This window comes from Mustela nivalis, assembly GCF_964662115.1.
Source record: "Mustela nivalis genome assembly, chromosome: 17".
NCBI classification, from domain to species: domain Eukaryota; kingdom Metazoa; phylum Chordata; class Mammalia; order Carnivora; family Mustelidae; genus Mustela; species Mustela nivalis.
In genome coordinates this window covers 54,548,502-54,562,712 of record NC_139036.1, presented here as the reverse complement: position 1 = coordinate 54,562,712, position 14,211 = coordinate 54,548,502, and the positions used below count along the sequence as shown (strand labels likewise).

Sequence of the window (14,211 nt, the reverse complement as noted above, 5' to 3'; positions counted from 1 at the left end):
CCCGAGTACGTGTGTCCGTCCCTCCTCTTCTCTCTCTCCTCACCCAGCCCACCTCATGGCCCGAGGATTTGAGCAGTTCTACGAAAATGCACTCAGCATGGAGGTGTAGACATGACGTCGAGGCAGGCGGGGGACAAGCCGCAGTCGGCCTGGGCAGGCCAGAGCTCCCGGCGGTTCGCTGGGAGAAGCCTGTTCCCTGTTCCCTGATTTCCTCAGGGGCAGGAGTCACACCCCCTCTAAAGCCCAACCAACCCCATTTTGACAGCGTCCTAACTGGGAGGGAAGTAAGTACCTGGTCCAGAAAGCCGTAGGTGCTTGGCGGGGCGTGGGGGGGGGGGGGGTTGTGGGTGAACGTCCACAAACGGAAGACACCCGCACATGGACATGAGTCGCGGGTGAGTCAAGGGACGACACTGGCTTTATTTGCATTTAGTTTCCACTTGGGAGGAATTCTCAAAAATGCTACTCTCGTGACGTTCGTGGCATTAATCCTCAGCAGCTGCAGTAGCGAATGGCTTTGACCCACAGCTCCCAGCAGGGAAACGTCCTGAGGGACGAGGAGAAAAAAAAATCAGCTCTTGCATCTCTGGCTACTATGTAATTTTGATGTTAACCCTTGTATCTAGGCCCATCGCTGGGATGCCCGGTCGCCCGTTTCCGAAGGGTTGGACTAGTTAGCCTCCTTAAAAACAGGGCAGTCTCAGAAGGGCTAGACCCAGGGCCAGGTAGACACGTGCCCAGACACACAGGACATGGGGCCGTACATCTTACGCACAGAGAGGCAGATACAGGGAAGGGAGTGGCTTGCCCAAGGTCACTGCTGGGAGGTGGATGTGCCAGGACCTGAGCTGAAGAGGTGGCTCTGTCTCTCCCCACCCCGGTGGCCCTCGGTGAGGACTGCATCACCTGGGGAACTTGGTCAGTAGGCATCCTCCCCAGGGAGCTGGTATCCATGTTTTGAAAAAGCTCCCACGTGCTCCCCCATCCCCAGGCCGCCCTCCTGCTTAACATCTCCATTTAGAGGATCGCTCCTTTGAGACGAGGCTCCAGGAGGTCTCAGGGTGTGCAGGGACGAGATCTCACATAAACCAGAGTGACCCTTTGCATACCTGCGCCTTCCGGGGAGGGCACGCTCCCTTGCGTGTCTGGAATGTCTGGTCTGGTTTATCTGCTCCAGAGGTTTCCATGGGACAGCTGCTCCCCAGGGCTGTGCTTTTGTCAGCCTCCCTGCCCCCTCTGGCATGCCTGAAACCATCCCTTGCCCTGTGGGACATGATGAGACTATTAGAGACCACGGTGAGGTCTGTGAGCTGCCCCTGCCCGAAGGATCTCTTCCTGTTGCGGGCTGAAGCCCTGTTCCAGTCGGGGGGCCGCTGGGGGACCTCTGGGGGCAGCTACTGTATCACACACACACACACACACACTCAGAAAGCAGCCTTCTGAGGGGTATTGGTCTCAGGGGGAGGGCAGCCCAGCCGCAGATCTACTCACGCCCGGCCTGGGTTGAGGTTCTTGTCCAGTGTGAGGTCATGGCTGCGGGTTTTCCAGTTAGAAAAGTTGCATTGTTTGCCCAGAAAAATATTAACCTCTTTCCTTTCCTGCAGTGATGCTTGGCCGCCGGGCCGCCCTCCCTGCGCCTGGCACGGCTTCCGTCGCCAACAATGGCGATGCTTTGTACTTCCCCTGGGCCCTGCGCTCAGGCATCTTAGGGCCTATTCTTGTTCTGTGGGCGCCTGCAAAGCACAGCTTCCTCATTCACAGGGCGGAAACAGGCCCCAACAGGCCTGTGAGAGATCTGCGGCGTCAATGCACACTTGTCTTTGCTGAAGTTCACAGTTAATCAGCCCAGAGCCTTTGACAGCCAGCTCAAGTGGCCTCGGGAGCCGCTGGGCTCTTCCCAATGTGGGGCCAGTGCAGGCCGTCGTTCAGAGGAGTCATGCGATCCTTGTACACCAGCAGGCCCTCTGATGCCCTCGGTTGTAAGCGGGAGACTCCCAGCGGCAGGCCATGTCTCTCCAGGGGGATGGCCTTGGGCATGTCACTGAGCCTCTCGGAGCCTCAGTTTCTGCTTGTGTCCAGTTGGAGTAACATAGTAGAAAGATCTGGAGGCTCAGGAGGAGAACACGCAGAGCATTGAGCTCGGTCTGGGCTCAGTAGCAGGTGGCTTCTGTTACTGTTTGGTCATCTGCGTCATTGCTGGTGTCACAGATCTTCTCCTTTCCGAGCCTCACCCTTACGGGGCCGTGACTCTCTGCTTAGCCTCTGCTGTGTCAGCCAGGGTTTGCAGACCGCGTCCCACCGCCACCCAAAGTCTCCATGGTCGAAGCGGGAGCCGGGCTTCTCTCAAGAACTCATCTGGAGAAAAGGATTTCCCCAGCCTCATGAATTTGGAAAGTAGCTATTCTAGAAGATTTTAGACGATTGGTTTCCTCCTTCAGCCGGGCTTACTTGCCTGGCTGCAAGGCAGTGGTGCGGATGCTTGTCCGGGCAGCTCAGATCTGCTCTCATGGCAGGCAGCAGAGGGATGGACCTGCTTGCCTGTGGCAGTCCCGTTACGCCCCTACCTGCAGGACACTCTCATTTCAACCCCCTTTACTGCAACTTGAACCCATTCAGTAGAGAAATCTGCTGGCTGTCAGTCTGCTTTCAGAATCCCCTTAGAAACTTGAAGGCTAGTATCTCGGGTGGGCACCCTGGGCATGAGCATTCACAGCAGCCCCTGGAGAAGAGGTGGACAGAGGCCTGGCCCCGGGGGTCAACCACCTGTCTAGACCGAAGCCCCCAGGTACCCGGGCAGAGAGGGAGCTCCACCTGCCAGGCCGATCCAGGGCCTTGTTTGGAGGAATGGGCACTCCAAGATGTGGACGGGAGGGCCACCGGCTGGAGAGGCTGCGGGTGTCTTTACCAGCGAGAGCCGGACGGTAGTAACACATCTCGTGGGGTCCCAGAGCTGGGGGAGCGTGGTGACGGCGCGATCCAGGATCAGTGCTCTTTGAAATTGCGGGCAGACCACAGCCAGCCTTACGAAGTGTTGTTGCCACCCAGCAGGATTCTAGACACTGGACTATGTCTCCTTCGGCTCCCGGAGGAGGGGCCGGTGACAGCAGACGAGGTGACCCCTGACAGCTGTGGCAGACCGAGAGCGCGCCGGCGACAGGGCAGGGTCGCGGGGTCACTCAGGCTTAGGAGAAAGGCAGATATCCTCTTTGCAGAGCTGCGAAGAAGGGAGGTCGAGTCTCCCATTAGTGGACTGGATACTCCCAAGTGTGTCTTGTGGTAAACGGTGGTGGCCCTGGGGACGAGAGTCACCCTGCGGATGGGGGGCAAGGAGAGATTTGATGCAGAAGGGGCTCCTGGCGCTCAGTCTGTTAAGCATCTGCCTTCGGCTCAGGTCTGATCTCAAGGTCCTGGGGTCGGCCCGTCATCAGGCTCCCTGCTCAGCAGGGAGCCTGCTTCTCCCTCTCCATCTGCCCCTCCCCCGCTCGTGCTCTCCCTCTCTCTTGCAAATATATAAAATCCTTAAAAAAAAAAAATATTTAGTGCAGAAAACTGAAATCTGGCTGTTTCAACATCCAAAAGTTCCCCAGGCTCCTGAATTGTTCCTTGGCCCTTGGTGCCCAACTAGCATCTGTAGGCATGTTACGGGGAGGCCAGCCAAACAGCCCAAGAGGCCTAGTTCAGCCCCATTGTGAAAACTAACCTTCGCCGTGTTCCTGACATTAACCCTCTTGGGGCTCATTGTGTTTGGAGTAAAGTTCAAGTTCACTCCCCCCCCACCCCACCCCACCCCCATTCCCCAGTAGACATCAGCCACTCAGGACCTTTCAGATTTCAGAACACAAAGATCGTGCTCACCCACAGGCCTTTGCTCTGCCCTCTGCAGGGAGCATTCATCCTCCAAAACGCTCTCTCTAAACTGCTGCCCCTCCCATTCATTCTTCGGCTCTTGGTTTCAATTTCTCTCCTTCTCCGAGTCGAACTGTGGACACCCCGTCTCAGTGAGATCCTCCCGGAAATTCACCATCAGCTCCCACGGCCGTGTCCTCCCCAGCCCTGACCTCAGCTCCCCTGCATGGAAGTGTTTGCTTGCTGGCTTTTTTCCCATCCCGAGCATGGAACCCGGCACTTAGGAAGTTGGTAAGTCTTTGTGGGCAGCAGGGTTTAATAGAAGCCCTTTTCCTACTCAGCATGGCTTCTTTCCATTGCCTGGTCCATCCTGTATCAGTTTAGTCAGAATCAAAGGCCAAAAGGTGGTTCATGAGCTGAATGAGTCATCACCCGCCCCCCAGGTAACCTGGGACCAAGCCTGTGCACCGTACACATGCTGGCAAGTTCCAGCTGCTGGGGACCCAGGTAGCAGGAGGCCAGGTTTCCAGTAGTGTTGTAGGGTCCTGAGGAAAGTCCCCTGAGTTGTCCTTGACCTTTGTTGTCAAGACCGGCCATGCAGGCCTGCCCCCCACCCAGGGAGGTGGCTCTGTTAGCATCCCTGGTCAGGAAGAAAGGTCTTCTGTCCTGGCTTGTTGGCTTCTTGCATTTGCTGCTTGCTTTTATGATGTGTTACTTTGCTCGTAAATTGTCTGCCTGTCCCACGAGCCTGGGCATAGCCTCCAGACCACAGGCCGGACACTCGCACCGTTGACTTCGCCAGATGTTCCGCTGACCCCTGGTGTGGTGAGTCCAGATGCTTCCCAGGCAAGGAAGCAAGTCGAGGAACCCAGTCTCTGACTCACGAGCTGTCCAGGGAGCCTGGCAAATCCACTTTTGGACACAGCCTGCAGATCATCTCGAGCTGTGAGCGGGCCCCGGGAAATGACCCTTGGGGGCCAGAGCTGGAGCAGAAAATCGTTCTTGGGAGTCAATGCAAATATTTACTCCCGAAAGTTTGATTGTGAAATCTTCTAAGCTCTTAGAAGGCTGAGCCACAAGCTGCCAGTTCTCCGAGAGGAATCCTGGGGCCCAGGCTCCCCTGGGAAGATGCAAATGATGGAGTTGCAGATACTCTGGGAACAGCCTCTGGTGGCAAATCTGTTGGCTACACTTTGGTTTCGTGGCTCTGTGTTTACCTCCATGGGATTCTCCCCAGATCACCCCTTTGCCTCTAAGGAGGAGCTTTTATAGGCCAGGGGTGCGGTGCAAAATCCCTGCTGTCCTCCCCACCCTCCAGATCAGCCATGAAGAAATGGAGCGGCAAAACCAAAGCGATCGTGGGTACCCTTCTTTCTCCGTGGGTGCGCCTGTCTTATGCGTTCATTGGCGCATCGTTCCTTCCTGCCAGCCGGGCCCTGTGGAGAACTAGCCACCCAGGGGGGCCTTTGCCCATAGCTGCTGGTGATGAATTCGAATGTAGAGGGCACCCGGAAGATTTTGCAGGAAGTACAGCCTCCTCGAGACTCTGCCGGTGACCTGGCCTCATGGCCCACTTCCTGTCTGAGGGTCTGGTGCCCGCTTTTTCCTGTGCTGCTCCCAGGACAGAACAGGAATGAATATAACTCCTTGTGAAGAGTCTTAAAGAAATGGGTGCCTCGGGGGGATGCTATAGGTCTTAGGTTACGCAGCTTTGAACTTCTACCCTGTGCTTGAGATTGACTCAGAAGTCAGGCAGTTTATATGAACAAGGGGACTGTTAAAGACAGCTGAGGCTTAGCTTCCTTTAGGGTGGAAATCACCTCCCATTTGGAGGCAAAGCACTGGGGTGTACAGCCCAGCGCAGGGAACAGTCTGGAAGGGGAGGCTCCCTCAGACATAACGGGGCTCTGCTCTCGGCCAAAGGAGACTATGAAAAGCTCTTGGAGGCCAGTGAGTTTCTCGTTGTCCAGGTGGGAAGAAGTTCAGATCCGCTTGACATGCCTGTCTTGCCCAGAACGGGCTCTGCTCTTGGCTCACCTGTGATTGATTTCAGGGGAAAATGTCAACAGGGAAAATGGCTCTTTCTCACTTGTGACGAGATGTCCCCAGCAGGGGCCAAAGCGGCGAGTGGGGTGGGACCCGCCGCTTCTCTCCTTCCTCCCGCGTCCACCTGGGCCCCTCCTGCCTCCCCGTGACCCTCCCCCCATGCCAGCCACAGTGAACGCTTCAAAACATGATTCTAATAATGTGGCTCCAACCTGAACGGCCTCCCCACACTCCGAGACAAGCACCAGATCCTTCCCACTGGCTCCGCCCAGCCGTTCCGCTCCCCGCACGGGCCCCGATAACTGAAACGGGTCTGCGAACAAACACCCGTACACGCACGTTCGTAGCAACTCTTGTGCCCATCCACGGATGAGTAGATAAACAAAATGAGGTCTGTCCATACACAGGAATGTTCTTTGGCCACAAAAACGAACAAAGTACTGAGGGGCGCCTGGGTGGCTCAGTCGGTTAAGCATCCGGCTCCGGGTTTCAGCTAAGGTGTGGTCTCAGGGCGGTGAGCTCGAGCCCCAAGTCAGGCTCCGCGCTCCGCATGGAGTCTGCTTGGGATTCTCTCTCTCCCCCTCTCCATCTCCCCGCGCCCCCAACACTCATGTGCTTGCTGTTGTCCTCTGTCTCAAATAAATAAATAAATCTTTACCAAAACACGAAGTACTGATACAGGATACAGTGTGGATGAACCTTGAAAACGTGCTCAGGGAAGGAAGCGAATCGCAGAAGGTCACACAGCCTATGATCCTGTTTCTGTGCTGCTGCAACAGCGGATTAGTGCGAGCCTGGCTGGGGAGACAGGGAGAGGAGACGACGGCCGATGAGCATGGGGTCTCCTTTTGGGGTGATGAGAATGTTCTGGAACTCAGCAGTGGAGGTGGTTGCACGATATCGTGAATGTACTAAATGCTGCTGAACTATCCACTGAGAAGGGGTTGGAACAGTGAATAGTGAGCCGTGTGAATTTTAGCACAATTAAAAGAGAATTCTTACCAGGCCCTCCGAGCCCTCCTAACATCAGGCCGTGTCCCCCTCTCACGCTGCTGTAGTCCGGACAAACACGGGGCTTCATCTCCCTGCGTGGCCGGCCTCCCCCAGGGAACTCAACAGAGCCCCAGCGTCTGGCCTGCTTGTCCCTCTTCAGTTCCAACAGCTCCTGCCCTTCCTCGAAGGATAGATTCTCTGGGGGGTTTTGCCCTTTTGAGTCATCAAGCCAACTTGGCCGAGAGGGAGACACTAGGAAATCAGCAGTGACTTAGGGATTGATTAATCCTTGAATTGCTTCGTGATCGTGACCTCCGCGGCTGAAGAATGTTCTCCTTGGAGTTTCAGATTCCTCCCGTCTCCACGTTCTGTCTCAGACGCATTTCTTTAATGCTTTCTTGTTGCCTTCCTACCGTTCAGAGGGAAGGCCTTTTCCCGTAAGGGAAAACAAACATGTTCTAAACGGTGATTCAGTTCCTGACCTCCCCCACAGGCTTGATGTAAGCCGTAAGGGACTTGGATACTTAGAAGCCGTGAATGGATGAGTTAAATGGGCTTTTGTGAGCTGAGCGGGCACCAGCCTGCCATTTACAGCAGAGCTTTATGGGGAAACCTGCTAAGAGCTCAAAAAACGTATAAATATTGTATTCCAAAAATGCCATTTATAGGCAGACTCGCTCTCTCTGTCAACGGGATGTGAGCGGATGGATGTGGTTGTCCCTGCTCCGAGATGCATGGAGGGAGAAGGGGCTGGAATGAGCTTGGAATTCAGGCTCCGGGAGGAGGGCGGTGGGCCTTGCTGGGCTTATAAAGGGTGATGCTGTCTCTGAGTTGGCCTTGGCAGTGGGGAAAGGCCCTCTGTGGATCTCCCTCCTTACACACCGTGGAGCAGCCTCTTACACCAGCTGCGTCCTAGCCCGCCTCCAAGGAGCACGGCCAAGGATTTCTCAGTCACTGTATGGACACCTTCTAGCTGCATCTTCCCATTATCACAGGTCCCCGCTGACGCTGTGCTGACTGTCTTCAGAGCCTGCTGTGCTCGGGTGTAGATGGGCTTTCTCTCCTCCACACTTCCGACGCCCCGAAGCTGAGACTTCTGTGTCACGGGGGCAGCTTGTGTGTTGTGGGATGGTTAGCAGCGTCCCTGGCTGCCTCACGGTAGACGTCGGGAGGCCAGCCCCAGCTGTAACAGCCACGACGTCTCCAGACATGGCCGGTGTCCCCAGGGAGGCTGAGTTGGCCCCAGTCGAAAACCCTGGGCCTGAGGAAATAGGAGGGGACTGTCCCTTTTCTGGATGCCTGCAGTCTTTCCTGGAGCCCAGAACTCATGCCTGTCTGCTGGGAGAACTCCCTCGGCAGAACCGAGACTTAACAGGGACCCCTTAATTTCTTCCAGCTATTACATATGAACTATGAGTTTTATATTGTTTTAAAAACAGAAGCTATGGGGGCGCCTGGGTGGCTCAGTGGGTTAAAGCCTCTGCCTTCAGCTCAGGTCATGATCCCAGGGTCCTGGGATCGAGCCCCGCATCAGACTCTCTGCTCAGCAGGAAGCCTGCTTCCTCCTCTCTCTCTCTGCCTGCCTCTCTGCCTACTGCCTACTTGTGATCTCTCTCTCTGTCAAATAAATAAATAAAATCTTAAAAAAAAACCCAGAAGCTATAAGGACTTTGTGTCTGTCTATATGTATATAAATGTGTGTAGAGAAAGACTGTTTTTTGACCTCCGGTTGGTACAGTCAAAATCAATTTGTAAAGGAGCTCTTTCGTTGGCTCAAAGAAAATGAAGAGTTTATAAAAATTAAATGTTCATAAAATTCTCAATTAAATAGACACTTAATCCAAAAAAAAAAAAAGTTCCATCTGGACTCTGGCTTGGGCTGGGATATCCCGCTACTGCCTACATGCTGTGGGTCCCTGAGACAGGCTGGGCATGCATCCTCTTGGAAGGCTCTAGAACATTTCTGTTTCCCCAGCACTCTGCCGAGACAGCCTCACTGGGGCTTCTGACGAGCCCATCTCCCGCCTGAGCCTTTCCTGAGCCCAGCCTCCCCATACCGCTGCTGCCCATCGGAGGGGTGGATTCATGGAGTTCTCCTTGGCCAGAGTCACCGTGCAGTTTGGGGCAGACCGTTCTTCCTCCTGCAGTGCAAGGCCCGTTGGTTCTGATCGTGCTGTGTAGATCTATGTCTCTGTGTCGGTGGGTCTTAAAGTGTGGCTCCCAGCAGCTCAGTGTCACCTGTTCTAAGTGTGTGTGCTCAGGCCCCGCTCCTGTCTGCCGGCTGCTCTGCGGGCCCAGCAGTCTGTGCTTTAACAGACCCTCTCTAGGTGATTCTCTTGGACCCTCAAGTTTGAGAACCTCTCTTGTCCGTGAATTTAGCCTTCATTTGCCTGGATGGTAGACACATGCCATTTTAAAGATTGTCTTGTCACCTCTAGTCTTAAATATTTTCAGTTTGGCTTATAAACAGGCAGTGGGGGGACACTCCCCCCCCCTTCTCCTCTTCCCTAAAGCAGATTCCAGTTGCCAGCCTTAGCTCTCTCCTGACCAAGGGGCCTCGGTAGGACGCTGTCCTATCTCCCGCTATCTTCTCTGTGATGTGATGGGCCCACCTGGTGTCAGGCATTGTCTCGAATGCACCTCCTGGGTTCCCATGGTGACCTCTGGCCTTGGGTTTCATGTACTGAGCCTCTCCCAGCCCCCCCAGCCCTTTGCCCCCCTTTCCAATCCACTGAGGTCGGGAACCCCGGCTGCCTCCTACTTGGAACCCTAGGGTGTGATGGGTGCTGTGTGCAGCTTTCCTTCCGCCCAGCCGTCTGACATCGGCCACAGTCCCTGCTGTGGCTGCTGCTGCTTACCCTGGAGGCCCACCCCGGTTAGGTGATTCACTGTAAGGACCCACACGACTCAGCATCTAGCCGTACTCACAGATCAGATGTATTATAGGGAAAAGATACAAAGTCAGATCAGCAAAGGAAGGACGTATGTGGGGCAAAGTCTGGAGGAAGCCAGGCACAAGCTTCCAAAAGGCCTTTCCTTTGCTAGCTCACCGCGTGTGCTTAATTCCTCCGGGGATGGATTTGTGACAACACATGCAAGTTCTTGTCTACCCAGGGCACTCATTAGAGACTCCGTGCCCAGAGATTTTACTGGGGGCTGGTCACATTGGCACCTTCTGACTATTGCATACTGAAATTCCAGACTCCCAGAAGCGAAGCAGGTGTTCGGCATAAACAGTATGATTTGCACAAACAGTTTGGGCACGGAGAGACCCTCAGCAGGTTCCCAGAAACCAGCAAAGAGCCAACCTCTGCAAACAGAGGTTTCTAAAGAGGGCAGTCTCAGGCCTGCTCTATTAACTCTTTTTGTGCACACGGCTACCCGTCCTCTTGGTGGTGGAAGCAGCAGCGGGCACGTACTGGGCGCTTTCTACTTCCGGGCATCAGTCACAGCTCTTTCAACATCCGGATTTCATCTCCCTCCCAGATGCCACATCGGAGTACTGTGACCATCCGGACCACAGACTTTATTTGCACTGGGAACCCCTCCCCCCTTGAAGAAAAGATTATGGGGAATTTCCATCTGGGACTTTTGACTTTAGCAAGTGGCAGGGACCATTGGGGGGGGGGGCTCGCAGAACCAGACACCCAGACACCAAATCTGAGGGTCTAGATTTCCATCACATCCACGCCAACTCAGTATTTCTGATTTGCTTTCAACATGTTTGCTTCTGGGGTTACTGTCGGCGTCGGGCAAATAAGACAGGTGTTTTTTTTCCCTTACAAAGGTATTACAATTTTATTTAAAAAGACATTGGAAGAATAGAAGGTGGGCTGATTTAAAGTAAGTAATCGGGGTACATACTGTGAAGGTCAGTGGGGAGTGATCAGGCCCGGGAGACCCACCTTGAAGACGTTGGCTGGTCGGGATTCCAGGAGACAGGGGACATCTGGCTGGGGGAGGGGCTCACCAGAATGCTGTCAGTTTGTTGGGCTTCCTAGGGATGAGCCCAGCTTGTCAGCATTGAAGTCCTTCCCACAGGGACTTGTCATGTGGAAGCCATAAAGGCAGAAGGGGAAGCCGGGCGACCGAGCATGTTTGCAGCAGCTATCTGAGGGCACACAGTGGCTGTTGACGACTGACTCATTTTGTGTGTATGTGGAGAGGGAGGGGCTGTGTGTGTATGTGTGTGTATATAATAAGACTATTGTTCTCTCAATAGATAAACATACGTGCGCGCACACACACACGTACTTTTCTTTCCCCCTGAACCATCTGACATTTCAGGGCCCCTCACCTCTGAATGTCAGCTGCATCTTTTAAGAATAAGAACATTCTGATAAACAAAAAATAGAGGGAAAGACATGAACAGTGCTCACAAAAGAGGTATAAAAATGGCCATCCAGCATGTAGGAAAAATATTGAAACACTCCTAATTAGAAAAATGCTCATTAAAATAGGACGAAGAAAAAAAAATCGCACCAAGATATCATTTCTTACCTATCAGGTGGGCATAATTTAAAAATATGACACCATAGTCTGTGGTGAGGCTGTGGAAAAACCAGCACGCTCTTATCCTTCTGGTGGGAATGCAAACTTATGCAGCCCTTCTGGAGAGAAGCTTGTTGACATCTGGCAAAACTGCATTTGCCTTTCCCTTTTGATCTGGGCAGCCCTTAGCAATCTACTGTGCAGATACACTTCTACCACTGTGAAATCAAGGATATGCACAAGGTTCTTTATTCATTGCAACATTGTTCATAATTGCAAGGGATTGGAAATAACCTCAATAGGGTTGAATAAAGGAGTACAGCCACACAGTGGAGTAGTATACAGCTACAACAAAGAATGGGGGGAAGAGCTCTGTGAGTTGATTTGCCGGGATTACCAGAACATACTGTTAAGTGAAAAAAGCAACGGGAGAAAGAGCATCTATAGTATGCTAACATTTGTGTAAAAGGGGTGGGGTAATAAAATAGAGATGTATCTACTCATTTGTACAAAGATAAACCAGAAACTAAGAACACTGATTACTCGCGGGGGCGGGGGGAGGGGGAGGGTTGGGATCCTTCCTTCTTTTTCACACTGATGTAAAATGTCATTCACCTGGTTTTGATCATTGTACCTGTGGTTATGTCTGTTGTTAACATTAGGGAATCTGAATGATGGGGACGAAGGAAAGCTGTAATTTTCCTGTAAGTATCAAATTACTGCAGAATAAAAAGTAAAAAATATATATATATGGAGTACGTGGCACATAGTAAGGACTCTTTAAATATTTGATGAATGATTAAATTTGTATATTAAGTTATCTGAGAAGTCTCAGAGCTAAGCAACTTACTTGATTTCGAGGGAAAAAAGAAAGAGTAGAAATGTTCTTTCCCATAACCACGATATGATTATCTCACCCAAGAAATGCAACACTGACCTAATGAAATTGTCTGCTACACGGACCCCATCCAATTTTTGTAATCACTCCCGAATGTGCTTTAGAGATGTGTCCGCTGATGTCTTATCTGTTGGTTTTGGCATTGCGTTTGGTTGTCACGGCTCCTTAATCTCCTTTAATGGAAAGCAGTTTTCCTGCCTCTCTGTTTTGGATGACACTGGTGCTCTTGAAGAGGCCAGAGGACTGGCTGTTTTTTATAGGACACAGCGGGGAAGGCATTCTTCTCCATAATCCCCTATTTGCATGGGATGATCCTTAAATCTCAGCTCTAACTGGGTGGGATCTCACCCCCCTGTGTCCCTGAGTGGCTCCTCGGGTGGGGACCAAGATCTGTTGTGCTTTCTTGGCCGTGTGATGGACACTGTCCATCCTTTCGCCTCCTTTTGTGCCCCATCAGAGCCTGTGATTATGCCCTCCTCTCACTCTAGACTTGCAGGGCTTAGTTACCCCTCAGTTACCCCTTAGTTACCCCTCAAAGGGAGTGCAAGGATTCCGGGCACCTCAGGAAATGGCCCGGGGGCAGGGGGCAATCCATTCTAGCACGCTGAGATCTACATATAATAGCCAAGGGATTCTTTATAGTTACTGACCAAGAAAAGGATCCCGGAGATGTGTTAGAACCCAGCCATTCATTTGAAAATACTGGGAACCTCTTTTGATTTTACACATAATTAAGGAGCATGAATATTTTAAACCAACAGGCTCTCTTACAATGTTTATGTTAGGCCTCCACATCCCTAACCCCTACAGTTGAAAATGGGTACCAGACGGCTTCCTGGTGTGAAACACTGCCCATAATCACAGGTTAGCCCTCATAAACCAAGATTCCAGGAAGATCCAGCCTCGCTCTGCAAGCTTTCTGCCGGCGAGTGGGGGGGTGGGGGGTGGGGGGGTGTCAGCACAAGGAGGTGAGCCTCATGAGCTCTCAAATCAACAGATGTGATTTGGGGGCTCCTTGGGGCTCATGAACTTGGGAGAGACACTTCACCCTCTCTCTAAGCCTCAGTTTCTGCATCTATGAAATGGGTTACTGGCATTCCTTGTGTAGGGTAATCGCCAGAGTAAAATTAGAGGACTCATCAGGAGCACTTCTCTCCGGATCTGGTGCAAAGTAGGGGCTTTTTACGTAAGCTGTCTGGTGCCCCTGCTTCAGTCGCTGGTGGCCAGTTACCTCTGTGAACAGCACCAGCGGTTTCCAGAAGCAGCGGCTGCTCGCCCACCATCTTGGTGTCGTCCGTGGCATGCGCCCGGCAGCAGGCACGACACTCCCCGCGGATGGTTGTCTGCTGCCCACCTCATTGGCACTGGCTTCCTGGGACAGGCGTCTTGCACTCCCCCTAATCCACACTGAGAAGCCGAGAAGACCTAGCGGTTTCCCAGCAGCAAAGCTCAGCGGCCCCAGCTAGCCACAACAGGGAATGCAGAGATTTCCTTCTTGTTAGCTCTCTTGCCAGCACCCCGCCTGCTTTTCTTCCCGTCAGCATGCGCTCAGAGGCTGTGGGCTGTGGGCTGTGGGCTCTCGGTCTATCGTCAAGCTTGAGAGCGGAAGGCGCTGGTCTCATGGACGTAGGATGCTGAGGGTTGGGGAAGTGGCCCGGTTTGAAGCTAGGGGTCCAGGGCTGGGCCTCAGGACCGTTGAACTCCCTGAGTCCTGCTCCCGCTCTCCACCTGCCCCCTGAGGAGACCTTTAAAGATCCACAGTGAGAGCAGACCAGACCCCGTAACCCCCAGGTCTTCACCAGCCCTCACCCGCTCCTTGCAAGCATCCCTGATTGTTTGCACCAGGCTGACTCAGTGCACACGCTTTGAACTGCAGCTCAAGCCTTCCGGTGCTCCAAGCTGTCTTGGCCACGGCCATCACTGGCGGTGAACTTGGA

The 14,211-nt window shown here is 53.2% G+C and overlaps 1 protein-coding gene and 1 long non-coding RNA gene across 14 annotated transcripts in view; one reads left to right on the top strand and one right to left on the bottom strand.

The window, feature by feature from the left end:
* The window catches only part of SLC39A11 (solute carrier family 39 member 11), a 395,845-nt gene that overhangs the window by 365,902 nt on the left and 15,732 nt on the right, over positions 1-14,211 (top strand). The gene's annotated exons all lie outside the window — the stretch shown is intronic.
* LOC309851847 lies at positions 397-4,132 on the bottom strand. The gene is made up of 4 exons (XR_014304952.1): positions 3,856-4,132; positions 1,492-3,310; positions 1,110-1,263; positions 397-547 (listed from the first exon to the last, which is right to left on the bottom strand). It is a non-coding gene; the product is annotated as an uncharacterized lncRNA (long non-coding RNA).